Source organism: Mirounga angustirostris, unplaced genomic scaffold (genome assembly GCF_029215605.1).
Source record: "Mirounga angustirostris isolate CCGP_5_RB_7025 unplaced genomic scaffold, mMirAng1.0.hap1 SCAF_10, whole genome shotgun sequence".
NCBI classification, from domain to species: domain Eukaryota; kingdom Metazoa; phylum Chordata; class Mammalia; order Carnivora; family Phocidae; genus Mirounga; species Mirounga angustirostris.
The window spans coordinates 11,585,247-11,598,290 of NW_026991718.1; the positions used below are offsets into that span (position 1 = coordinate 11,585,247).

At 39.9% G+C, this 13,044-nt stretch overlaps 1 long non-coding RNA gene across 12 annotated transcripts in view; it reads right to left on the reverse strand.

The window, feature by feature from the left end:
* Positions 1-13,044, reverse strand: part of LOC123850784 (uncharacterized) — a 71,811-nt gene that overhangs the window by 56,594 nt on the left and 2,173 nt on the right. Inside the window, exon 2 of one of the 12 annotated variants that reach the window (XR_010405428.1) lies at positions 7,314-7,578. The exons of the other annotated variants lie outside the window; for them this stretch is intronic. This is a non-coding gene — a long non-coding RNA (uncharacterized LOC123850784). The remainder of the gene's footprint in view (positions 1-7,313; positions 7,579-13,044) is intronic. 12 annotated transcript variants of the gene reach the window in all.

Genomic DNA, 13,044 nt, shown 5'->3' on the forward strand with positions numbered 1-13,044 from the left:
GGAACCTAGTTCTCTAGTAGAATTTCATCCATATTCACAGCCAGAAATGCATCATCAAATACCCAGCCACCAGCCATAAGATTACATGTGCGTTAGGGAAAGCTAAGAAAAAAATCATCCCAATAAATTATAGTAACTATTTGTTACTAAGTTATGGCAAAAGGTATCCCTTTCCCAACAAGACTGGCCATTCCCTCAGCAGAATTGAAGGAAATAAAGCTGAACCGTTTGGGGGGTTAGAACTTCGATAAAAATGTAAAGAATTTTTAAAAAATATCTTTTTGGAGGCATATTTACTTTCCTGTTTGTAATAACTTGAGGCCGTTAATAACTATGAGCACTGAATTAAAAGTATGCAAGCACAGAGGCTAAGCAATCAGTGCGGCCAGTTCTCTTCCCGAGAACTCAGGAAGGCAGTCACTTGAGAATACAGAGGTCATAGTTTACACATGCAGTCCTTAGTACAGTCATGCAACTCATCGTCTAGGTAGAGATTTTACGTCACAGGCTTGAGAGTTCCACACTTGAACTGACACTGTAACTGCTGATCAATTCTTAAGACTAACACTGCCCATTTCTGATCCACTTTAAGAGAAGCATTTCATTCTCTCATTTTGGGGAAGGAGGCTAACATTTTTGTTGAGAACAAATTGCTTCCTATAACTACCGACTATCTGCAATAAACTGGGAAGTACAGCAATGCCTCATGCCTAGACCGGTGAGTACCATCATGTTCCCCAGGGAACCACTTCACTTCGTCAAACCCATGGAATTACATCAAGACAACTATTAGCTTAAAGTAATTAATGCACTTTTCATTTTATTATTTTGAAATTTTTATGGAATTATTTAAGGAGACGTTTTAGCCTCTAGTAGAGGAAAATCTTTTACATCAGATAGACATATTCTTCAATTAAATGGTCAATCTCATTCAACATGGACTTCCAATCAGACTCTGAGTGACTGCCTGCCAAAGAAAAATACTGATCTCTGGATAAGCAAGAAGCTTTCAGTAGAAACCCTTAGGCAAAATAAAGGAGCTGTTTTATTTAAAAATGTACAAAAGATTCAGGAGTTTATACTAGAGAGAGCAACAGAGAGAGAGCCAGAGACAGAGAGCAAGAGAGCTGTATCTGCCTCTCAGTTTATATGAAATGTGTCAAAACAATCAGGGACTTTCCAAACTATTTAGGAGACAAGGAGAGCAGGAAGGAGAATCCTGATTTGTTCTATATAAACACAAATTGTGGTTTTTTTTTTTTTACAGTGAAAAGCAAAAAGAAATACTGTATCATGCTGTACTTTTAGATATATTATTAGTGAAAGTTAGCACAATAACTGTTTATCTGTTAAAAAAAGAAAAAAAGAATCAGGAAGGGAAAAATGCTAAGCAGGGGGATGGCTGGCTATAAAACCCCAGACTGAATCCTCATGGCCAGCAGAAAGACTGAAATTGAATGCTAATTAAAGCTCCATTTAACAGGGAGGATAAATTAATAGAGTGGTTACCATAGCAACAAAGGGAGTCTAAGGGATCAGAGCACTCTGCTTTAAAAACAGGTAGCATCATGGTTGATATACTTGTTGAATAAATTTATCTTGACAATTCACAGCATGGATTCTCACCTGATCACTTACTCTGTCTGGGCAGGACTGGGCCACACAGGACCAAAGCATTTTTCATAAATTACACTAAGAAATAAAATGAAATAAAATAAAATAAAATAAAATAAAATAAAATAAAATAAAAAAATAAAATACCAAATACATGTAAGACAGATTAATTTTTGTTGGCCACTAATGGGCACTGAGATTTCCCAGGCAACCTCAGCTTGAAAATTCATTCATTTCACTGAATGTCAGTGACAACTGACCTCCAGTAAGCACGGGGGCCTTGGGCAAATTTGCTCTTGAGGCTGGGTCTCCGGAGCCCCGGTCAGGCCAGTGACAGCTCATCCAGAGCGGTTGGGCTGTCACCTTCGCCTTGTGCGACTTCCGTAGGAGGCATGGCCCCTCATCCATCTTTTATGCAGTTGGTCCCCCAGGAACACTGTTAACCACTCAGATACCCAATTCTTGTTCTTTCTATAAAATGAGCCTATTTACACAGCTACCTTTAAAAATTAGCAAAAGAGGGGTGCCTGGGTGGCTCAGTTGGTTGGGCGACTGCCTTCGGCTCAGGTCATGATCCTGGAGTCCCTGGATCGAGTCTCGCATCGGGCTCCCTGCTCGGCAGGGGGTCTGCTTCTCCCTCTGACCCTCTTCCCTCTCGTGCTCTCTGTCTCTCATTCTCTCTCTCTCAAATAAATAAATAAAATCTTTAATAAATAAATAAATAAATAAAAAATAAATAAAAATTAGCAAAAGAAACTCTGGAGCCTAGTGGAAGGAGTACAGGGGCACACATCAAATGCCTTGAATCTTGGCTTCGATTCTGCTACTTAATAAGGTGTGCGATCTTAAGAAACTTAACCTCTCCGAATAAAGCCTACAAAGGGAGAGCATGAGAATAGATCAGTAATTTTCAACTTTTATGAAGCAGTGAAACTTCTAAATTTTTGCCAGGTGTAAAATTAAGCAGAAGCCCAATTTAAAAATGAAAGCAGAGTTGTTCTAAATTAAGCAAGGGTTAGGGACCTAATATCAGACGGTGCAGACTTCCCTGTAAATCATGGAGCTCCTTAGAGCACTTGAAACATGGGCACTAGTTCAATGCTACATTCTGTGATTGATCAAGTCACTCAAAATCAAGAGTAACAAAGGAAGATTTTCACACGAAGACGTGTCTGAAAATGGAGACGCTTCAGTTCTCGATGAAAGACATGAAAGGCAAGAGTAAACTGTCATCTATACAGGGAATAACCTAGATTCCTATTCACAGTAGCAGCCCCAGGTCACCACAGTTCATTGACTGGCAGGCAGGTTGGTTTTCTGACACATTGATCTCTGATAGGGCTAAGTCTGGTTGCATGGACCAGGAAGGCCAGTGGGTGGGGAAGCATTTTTGCATAAACAAGCATGGTTGGGCACCCACCACTCAAATGGCAAGCCCACAGCCCCACTGCTCTCCTGCTTCTGATGTCCTGGATTTCACTTTTCCTTTAATGGCTTCAACTTGGCTTGTTCTTGGGGCATCAGAAATAACGTGTGTAGCTGCTCACAGCTGGGTGTCAGTTAGTAAGAGGCACAGGAGAATGTGCATGAAGCAGGTGCACCAAACAACTTCTGTGTGACCTTCCGATAGGCTCTGCAAACTTTTCTCCCTCGGTCTGCTCCAGTGGAGTAAATATAATCCTCCTTGTGATCCCTTCCTTCCAGCTTCCAGTGAGGTCCAGCCAGTGGGAAGCCCAACAGAACATCAGAAGGAGGGAAGGTTGGGTTGGTTACCGTCCCTCTGCTCCTTCCCTGTGAAGTCCCCTCAAGGTGATCTGCCCCCCACTGAAGGTCATACCCTCCTCACTGTTCTCACCTTCAGCCTTTTGGTCTGGAGGTGGGAGAAGCTCCTGGGACTGCAATAGCCATGTGGTCTCCCTATAACCTGTCCATAACTTGGGAAATAATCATATCATCAAACTCTTCCCTCCTTATTCTAATGATAAGTAAGAGAGTAAGGAAACAGCTGCCTCCAGCATAGTGTCCCCTATTGACCACCAGGCACCCACACATTCCTCTTCAGTACTTTACCAAATTCTCACCTGCACATGGCTTTCAGTCAAAATCCTCCTGAGGACCCTACAGCTCAGCCACTCCACTAACCCATTAGCTTAAAAGACAAAACTCACTGCCCTCTCAGCACACCCAAAGTACATGGCAGAGGAGGAAGAGGAACAGCACTAAAGCTCACAATGAACCCCAGTCGTACAGAAGACTCTCTCCACCTGATCATGGGGAGAAAAAACCCTCAGTCTGAGGCAGCCAACCTGCGACCGTGACGAAACGTCCAAAGGAACAACAGAGGTGCTGGCCCTATGATCCTTCAGCCACCGATGAACCCCTGAAGCCAGCACCCTAACTGTGTGTGGGGGGGGGCTGCGCAGGCATGGGTATACATATCGTGACACTGTGGGTGTGTGTGTATTTCCATACACACTTTTAAGCTACTTTTGAGTTTTCTGTAACTTATTATAAAAATCATCTCTAAATCATTCATTCTCAACTAGGTCAGCTAGAGCCCAAACATGATATTCTCATTGGTGGTATGACTTGTCAACCTTGAAAATAAAAAGTAGAGGCCCAGATGCAGAAGTGGGAGGAGACTGAGGGAATAAAATGTGTATAGGGTGAAAGGTCAGGTGACATTATCTATACTGAATGGAAGATCAAGCCATGTGTGTTGTGGAATTTCCAGGGGAACCAATGGAGAAGAAAAAAAACAAAAAAAAACATATTATATTTGCATTGGACAGGGGGGAGGGGAGTTGGTGAGGATCTTTACCATACCTAGAAATCAATGGACATTATTTAACATCATCTAATGTATTTAAAATTATGTAAATCAGTGCTTCTAACCTTTAATGGGAACAAGATCTTAGTAAAGTGCAGCCTCGGAATCTCTAGGTGAGTGGGGTTGGGGGTCTGTACTTTGCGTTTCTAACAGTTCCCAGAGGGTGCCAAGCTGGCCCACGATTTGGGGGAAGCAAGGTCCCAAATGGCCTCACGAGCAGCCCCCACCTCACGCAGGAGTGGAGTTTAGGAGGCGAGCAGTCCCTAAGCCCCATGCAGAACGTAAACAGCATCAGGGTGTGTGTGTGTGTGTGTGTGTGTGTGTGTGTGTGTTGGTTTAGATCTCTTTGAGACTCGTTTATTTGATCTGATACAAGTCAACATTTTTTGGGAAGAACAGTGTATGCATACGGAATGTGTACCTAATGTAGAAGTAGTCTCTCCTTTAGAGAAGATTTTATAGGAAGTGATGATGATGATGATGGGAAGGATACATCTTGCTTGAGCAACATCAAGAGTTACAGTAGACTTTTACATATTTTTCCAAAACCCCTTGCCCTCACTCCCCAAAGTCCTAGCTTTAGTCTAGCTAGAGTTTGCGTGGTGGTAATGAGGCTTGGAAATGCAGAATTCCACAGCAATAAACACAACATCGTTGTTCATCTACAAATATCACAATGTTCTTATGCAGCTTATTATAACTTTAATATTAGTTTTAAAATAACTACTATAAAAATGAAAATAAATAACCAAAATAATTCTAAAATATCCACAGGTATTTTAAAAATCTATCTCTACAGTGACATAAATTTAAATTTACCAAAAATGAAGGAAAAAAATGAATTTTCCTTATGAAGTGCTTATTTGCTTTAAATATAAATTAACCACAGATTCTTTAAATAACAAACATCCTTAGCATATTTAAGATTCATTTCAACTTAAATTTCACCCATATTCTCAGGGATATACATTAGTAATTACAAGCATATTCTTAGGGTCAGCACTGCAAAAATACTTTATAAAAAATTGAGCCAGTCATTCAGAGGGAATTTCTACAGTGCCAAACATTTGGAAGCATCTGAATGATTGATTCCATTTTTTATTTTTCATCTAAATGTTTTTGCCTTTTGTAGAGTAGATATTGCTATAGTATATCTCAGTTTATCAAAATTAAATGCATTTTAAAAGATGGAGGAAATTATAATTACCAACCCCCTACATATGGGACTATTCTTTCACAAACCTGCTAAATGTAAGGGTTCAAATAAAAGTCAAAAATGTAAAGAGCTCTTTTACTTCTTGTACATACAAATTATATTAGAAAACAGCTGGGCCCAGTGAAAGCTTTGGGATTGATTTAAATTTATATCCACTATATTCCAGAGTGATTTCAGCGTGTTGACAATAAAAATGGAATTTCTTCATATTGTGATGTGTCCATGAAACTCCTTGTCAGAAATGTTCATCAGGACTTGAGTAATAACACAGTCATAGGAAGTAAGAAGAACTGCCAACCACTTTAGCATCTATCTGTTAATTTTAGCAAAAAAGATCCCTTGAAACTGTGTATAGCTAACACTTCAACTAGAAATGTCTTAAAATGATACCAATCTATTCCAGAAATGACTATTTCAACCCAGACCTTCATTAGATTGGTTATATCCTCATTAACATCATGGTTATTGATAACATTTGATAACATTTAGTAAGGGCCCTATCTGAAGAACATCAAATATCCAAGATTCTGAATAATGAAAGCTATACTTACTTTCTGCTATATATATTTTTGGATTTTATTTTATAATATAAAAACAATATAATATCAATTATTAAAATGTGCAAGGCAGGGGGCGCCTGGGTGGCTCAGTGAATTGGGTGTCTGACTCTTGATTTCAGCTCAGGTCATGATCTCAGGGTTGTGGGATTGAGTCCTGCATCAGGCTCTGTGCTGGGCATGGAGCCTGCTTAAGATTCTCTCTCTCCTTCTATGCCCCCCTTCTCTATCCCTTTCAAAAAAAAAAAAAGAAGAAGAAGAAGAAAGAAAGAAGAGAAAATAAAACGTGCAAGGCAGTTAAAATATATTTTGATCTTAGTAAAGTCATAGCAATTTAGGGACACAAAAATAAAGTGCCCTTTTTAAAGATGGGATCTCTTCTCAAACTCAAATGTTCTTACTCTGGGGAAAAAATAATCACCCATTGCCATCTGCCAAAATCCTGCTGTACAAGATATTGTTTAAATTTTTGCTGAAACACTGTTAGAATAGGCCCTTTTTATCCCTACTCGGATATCTTTTAATGGGTGCTTTTGTAAATATATACTAATGGTTACATGTGAAGTAACAACAATATAACACATTGTATTATATACATAAGAGCAAGAGTCATAATCACAACATTCAGTTTTTCAGTAATCTTCAAAAATAAAGGAAAATCTGGACAACCAATGAAGGCACATCATGTGTCCACAGCAGGATGAGGGTGAAAACCTACTGGCCTTTAGACTCCTTTAGATCTTTAAAGCATTTGAAAAGGATCCATTACAGGTGTTGTAATTGCCATGACTTTGGTCATTTGTTTGTAGACAGGGGGAAAGAGATGTGTGTATCAAACGACCTTTTCTGAGTACCTGAAGGTAAGCTAAGTTGTGCCACAGCCCATCAGTTACAGATTTCAAATCCACACAATGACATGAGTTCTAAGAACTCAAGACAGCGCCTTCCCTCCTCGTTCCCTCTCCGACACCCAGATGTCCTCAGTGGGCCATGTTTGCACATCAGTAGTACCCTTCCCCTCTGGACTCCCCTCTCCATCCCTGAACAACTGCAGCCCAGCTCAGCACACATGCGATCCCCTCCTCCCTGGGCTCACCAACAGGCAGCAACGCAGAGTCTCCGAGGGCAGACATCCTCCCCTCCATAGCCCGCACATCTAGGAATGCGGACAGCGGCAGCTGAATGTGTGCGTGAATCAAGAGTTCTCAGCATGAGTTCTCCCCTCCTCAGTGGAAGATAGAACGGTTTCTGTTTGATGCCCATGGAAACTCTTAAGTTCTGTCAGAACCAGGAATCAGCCTGTTTTTGATGGGTGCTGAGTATCCCGAATCCTCTTTGTCTATTGGATTACACTAGAACCACTAGAACAATGGCAAAAATATCAGAAGAAGCATTATTGTCATAGTCAGATGTTTCCATGATTATAAGTAAGGGTGAGGTGAGCAAAATATAGATCACTCTTATGAATTCATATCCCTAGCCAACCATACTTATTATCTTCACCCAGAAGCAATTGTGTGTTGCCTCACATTCTAGCAGTAGCCCTCTCTCACTCGGGTGAGCCCTTCCTCACTCGGGTGAGACCTCACTCACTGGTGTGAACCCCCACTGGGGTTAGCCTTACTCACCGGGGTGAACCCTCACTCACAGTGTGAGCCCTTACATGCAGCTCTGAGCCCTCACGCCCTCACACTGTTGTGAACGCCCACTCACTGATGTAAATCCTCACTCACTGGGATGAGCCCTCACTCCCTGGAGTAAGCCCCCCTCACTGGGGTGAACCCTCCCTCACTGGGGTGAGCCCTCCCTCACTGGGGTGAGCCCTCCCTCACTGGGGTGAGCCTTCATTCATGATGTAAGCCCTCACATGCACCTCTGAGCCCTCACACCAGTGTGAACCCCCCTTCACTGGTATAAGTCCTCACTCATTGGCATGAACCCTCACTCACCAGCATGAACCCTCCCACACTGGCATAAACCATCACTCACTGAAGTGAGTCTTCATTCAGTGCTCTAAGATCTCAGTACTCTGGTCGCTGGGTATGTGGATACTTAATAATTTAGAATATTTTAGTCCCCTTTCTAACTATAGATTTTCTATGCAGCTTTGAATGAGTTACAAAATTATGCTGCCCCAGAAACTCTATAGAATATAGATAATGCTCCTTTTTATGAAATATAGTAAGAAATTATGAAATACAGAAAAAAGACTTTATGAGAGTATACACTATGAAAGATTTAGTAATAGTTAAAAATGTTCAACCCGTTTTTTTAACACACTGTACTAAAAGGTTAGCATACATTATTGTATTTAATATTCACAAAGCCCCTGAGGTAATACTACTAAGTCATTTCCTTTCTGGGCATAAAGAAACTGGGCTCAGAGACACTGCCCTGCCCAAGTTCACAGGCCAGTGAGTGGGAATAAGAACTTTAGCCAACATCTGTGATCCACAGCCATGTTCATGTTCACTCTATATGCTGCTTTTCTGAAAGAAAGTGGACACCAGTAATGCTGTTTCTCCAAAGCATGTCCATCCCCACCTCATACAGTTTGTTCTTCCTAAACAGACTCACTGGCTCTGAGGTTCCCACCTGGATGCTGCATATGCATTTCCCTCTGTCTAGGATGCTCTGCCTCATCCCAACATGACAATCCCCCATCACTACAAATATCACTTCTGCTACAGAGTCTACGTTACCCACAGCTATCTTCTGAGATAGCTCCAACTAGATACCATCTTTCAGTATTAACAATATACCAGTCATATCTTTACTGAATGATCATATACCTTATAAAGGGATAATCCATGCTCAAATTATCTTTGTAATTCTACGAACATTGGTTTTCAAAAAAGAAGTATGCAATAAATATTTAAGTAATGACTTATGAGCATCTGTCAGTAAAAATACATAAAAATAGTACGCTTATTCATTTTTTCAAAATTATTTACTTTGTACATACAATGTTCCCTACATGATACTAAGCATTGGTGATATAATGATAAACAAGAGGCAGGTCCTAGCTACAAAAATATGGTAGTCCAATGGCGGACACAGAACAGTAAACTGGGATATGTTCAGAAACTAAACTGAGTAAGTGAAGTTGGTGCCATGATAGGAAGAAGGGTGGGATGCAAGGCATAGGGAGATCAGGGGCCATTCCCACAAGATCTGGTGTCTAAGGTGAAATAGGATGAGTTACTCAATGAAAGATAGCACTGCAATCCTGCCTTTCTGTCTTGGACACAGCACCTTGCCCACAGCCTCTCCTACATGGGAATTATCTGTTGTACATCTTCTCCCTAACCCTAATTGGCAGGAGATGGGCCACTGTCTCAGACTCTTGGCCAGGGGTTAGGAATTGTTTCTTCCTACATTGCTCAACAGACAAGAAAATAGCATAACAAGCATTCGTTTTCTGAAGAAAGCGTATTTCCTTGGTCACACTCATTTGACCCTACCTGCATTCTTGCTGAGGGGCCCTCGGCTGAGTGCTGACTCGTGGAGGTGACACATGCCTCCCCCAGCCTTAGCTCTTACAACCTCCCTCTCAGACCAAAGGCAGAGGACCCAGCGCGGACCTCCAGGTTCTTAGAAAGGGCAGATCTGGGGAGCCTGAGGGGCTCAGTCGGTTAAGTGAGCAACTCTTGGTTTAGCTCAGGTCATGATCTCAGTGTCCTGGGATTGAGGCCCCAGGATGGGCTCCCTGCTCAGCAGGGAGTCTGCTTCGCCCTCTCCCTTTGCCCCTCCCCCCTGCTCATGTTCTCTCTGTCTCTCTCTCAAATAAATAATTTTAAAAATCTAAACAAAACAAAAAACTGTGATATTGGAGCCTTAAGGGGCAGGCAAGTGTCGCTAACCTTTAAGGCCTCTTCTCTAGCTGGATTTCATAACTAAACCAGTTCCAGGGAACAAAGTGAAGTCCATGCTCCTTTAAGCCCACCCATTAATAGTCCTCTTTCTCTTGGCTACGGGATAAGAAAACTGAGCAGGAGTAAATCAGTCATGCTACAGAGCATCTTAAGCCTTCATACATAACCTTTGGCTCTCATATCTCTCCTGGACTTGCACTGCAGTGTGGCTTTGCAGATGCAAAAGTGTGTATCAAAAAATGAAAAGGAGGTGGATGACCTATATATCCTTACAATAATGTGCTTCCTCTACATAGGAGAGAAAGAATTTGGTAGAAGGCTGTATTTCATTCATCTAGAATAAACTGCTAGAGAGCATGCACACATTATTACTTATAAGAGATTATACTGTTTACATTTACACCATAAAGATTGGTCCTGTTAGAAATTTTGTCTTCCTAAATGCTTTATATACTTTCTAGTACATTCCCAGTGTACTAATAATATATCAATAGCAACAATAACAGAACTGATGAAAGTTAAATATTAAGTGACATTTCTTTATAGCACATAAAGTTATCCTTTATGAAAGGTAGTAGTTTTTCTCTCTAATAGGATCTTAGTTAGATTGTTAAATAATCAACATTATGGTTGAACTAATACTTCATTTAAAAACATGTAGTTAATATATATCTATTTTATTAGTGTTTGAAGGTAGTTAATAGTCATCTCAAATAAAATTTATACCTTTTCAGGAAGAGAGAAAAATTGTAATTGAAACTTTGGAACTTTATACTATTTATAAATTTAAAAAATAATTTGCCCATCTTACAACATAGATCTACAATATAAGTGGGTTAAACACAACTTTCCCCTCTCTTGTTAGTTTTCTTTCTATGAGCTAACATAGTTTTCTCAAAAAGGAAACAAAACTAAATCAAATCTAGCAAAAGTTACTTTGGCCAATAATGCTTAAAATATACTGTTACTATCTTATCTCTTTTGGACCCTTCATAATAGAAAGTTGTTCACTTACAAAGGAGAGAATTAAATTATTTAAGATGAATATATCACCTCTTCTTGCACAAAAACAGATGATGAAGCTCGTAGTGACTCTTTTAGTGAATTATTTTCAGCTCTTTGTAGGAATACTGCATTTTTTGTTTTCTGGTTTTTTGGTAACAATCAGAATTATACAGCTTTAGACTTCAGAGACCATCCAGTTCAACCACCCCATTTTATAGGAAAGAAGTGGAGAGCCTAAGCCATTTGTCAAATATAACTGTATATTTTCACCTAAGCCAGTTTACATACTTTGCTTTGCCTTAACCAGCACAATTAATTTAGCCAATCAGAATGTTTCTGGTGATGGGAGAACTCCAAGGGGTTCTTCCTGACAATACCATAAATTGGGCAGCTCAGTAGAGATTATAATTCAGTGCACTTTTTTATTTAGTTGAGAAAGTCTGTAAAAATGGTTTATACAGAATGAAAGGCTCCTGGAATCATTTCAGTACAGAGCTTTGCAAAAATGAATGAATTAAAACATGATGGTCTGATCCCTAACTGCCAGATCTCATGAAACTAAACACCAACAAAGCACCAGTTTTGTTGCTGTTGTTTATGCATGTAAGTATCTGATGAGTTGGGCTAAAGTATTGGCATATATAACTGGGTGGTAGAATAGACTCATTCAAAAAATCCATTTGTCCCATTAAAAACCACAAAAGAAAAAAGGACAATATTAATTACTAGCAAGGCTTCCTTGGTTGGTAGAATTTGGGGAGGGGGGGAATAGTCCTAATTGGTACTTTTTAGAAAAACCTAAATTTAAAAAATTATTTTTTTTATTTTTAATTGAAGTATAGTTGACACATAATATTAGTTTCAGGTATATAACATAGTGATTTAATATGATATACATTAGAAAATGTTCACCAGAAGTGTAGTTACTCCCTCCCCCCTCTCATGTGCTCTCTCTCTCTCATTCTCTCTGTCTCAAATAAATAAATAAAATCTTTAAAAAAAAAAAAAAAAAAAAAAAGGGCGCCTGGGTGGCTCAGTTGGATAAGCGACTGCCTTCGGCTCAGGTCATGATCCTGGAGTCCCTGGATCGAGTCCCGCATCAGGCTCTCTGCTCGGCAGGGAGCCTGCTTCTCCCTCTGACCCTCCCCCCTCTCATGTGCTCTCTCTCTCTCATTCTCTCTGTCTCAAATAAATAAATAAAATCTTTAAAAAAAAAAAAAAAAAAGAAGTGTAGTTACTGTCTGTCACCATACAAATTATTACAATATGATTTCCTATGCTGTACTTTTCATCCCTGCAACTTACAAACAGGAACTTTGTACCTTTTAATATCTTCATTGATTTCACCTGATTTTGTAAAATAGTATTTAAAAGGAAAGACTCTGTAAACTTAAAATAATATATGATTAGGCTAAATTCTTGTTTTCTTTTTTTACTATAGCAGTATTTTTTTTTCCCCAAAAGCAGTTTTACACCAAAATGTTTTACAACAGAAGCTTCATGTGCTCCTTCTATTGGGTGGAAAGGAAGCTCCTCCACCCCGGGGCCACTGCTGAGTGCCCGCAGAGGGAAGCTTTTGTCACTAGGCGGCGCTTCAGCAACAGAAGCTCACCCTTCCTTCAAGGGAAGCGGAAAAAGGAAAAAAAAAAATCCTACTTTACCTGCCTAAGAACTGTTTGATAAGAATTTTCCTCTTTCTTTCTTTTCCTTCCTTCCTTCCTTCCTTCCTTCCTTCCTTCCTTCCTTCCTTCCTTCCTTCCTTCCTTCCTTTCCTTCTTTCTTTCTTTCTTTCTTTCTTTTGGAGGATATCTTAACAAAAACATTCACATCTTAGTCATATTGCCTGCCAAAAGAAGTGCTCACTGAGAAATATAACCATTTCCTTTTAAAGAGAGCAGAATATAAACACATCCCCCCAAAAGGTGTGTGGGGGGTGGGATTTAGATG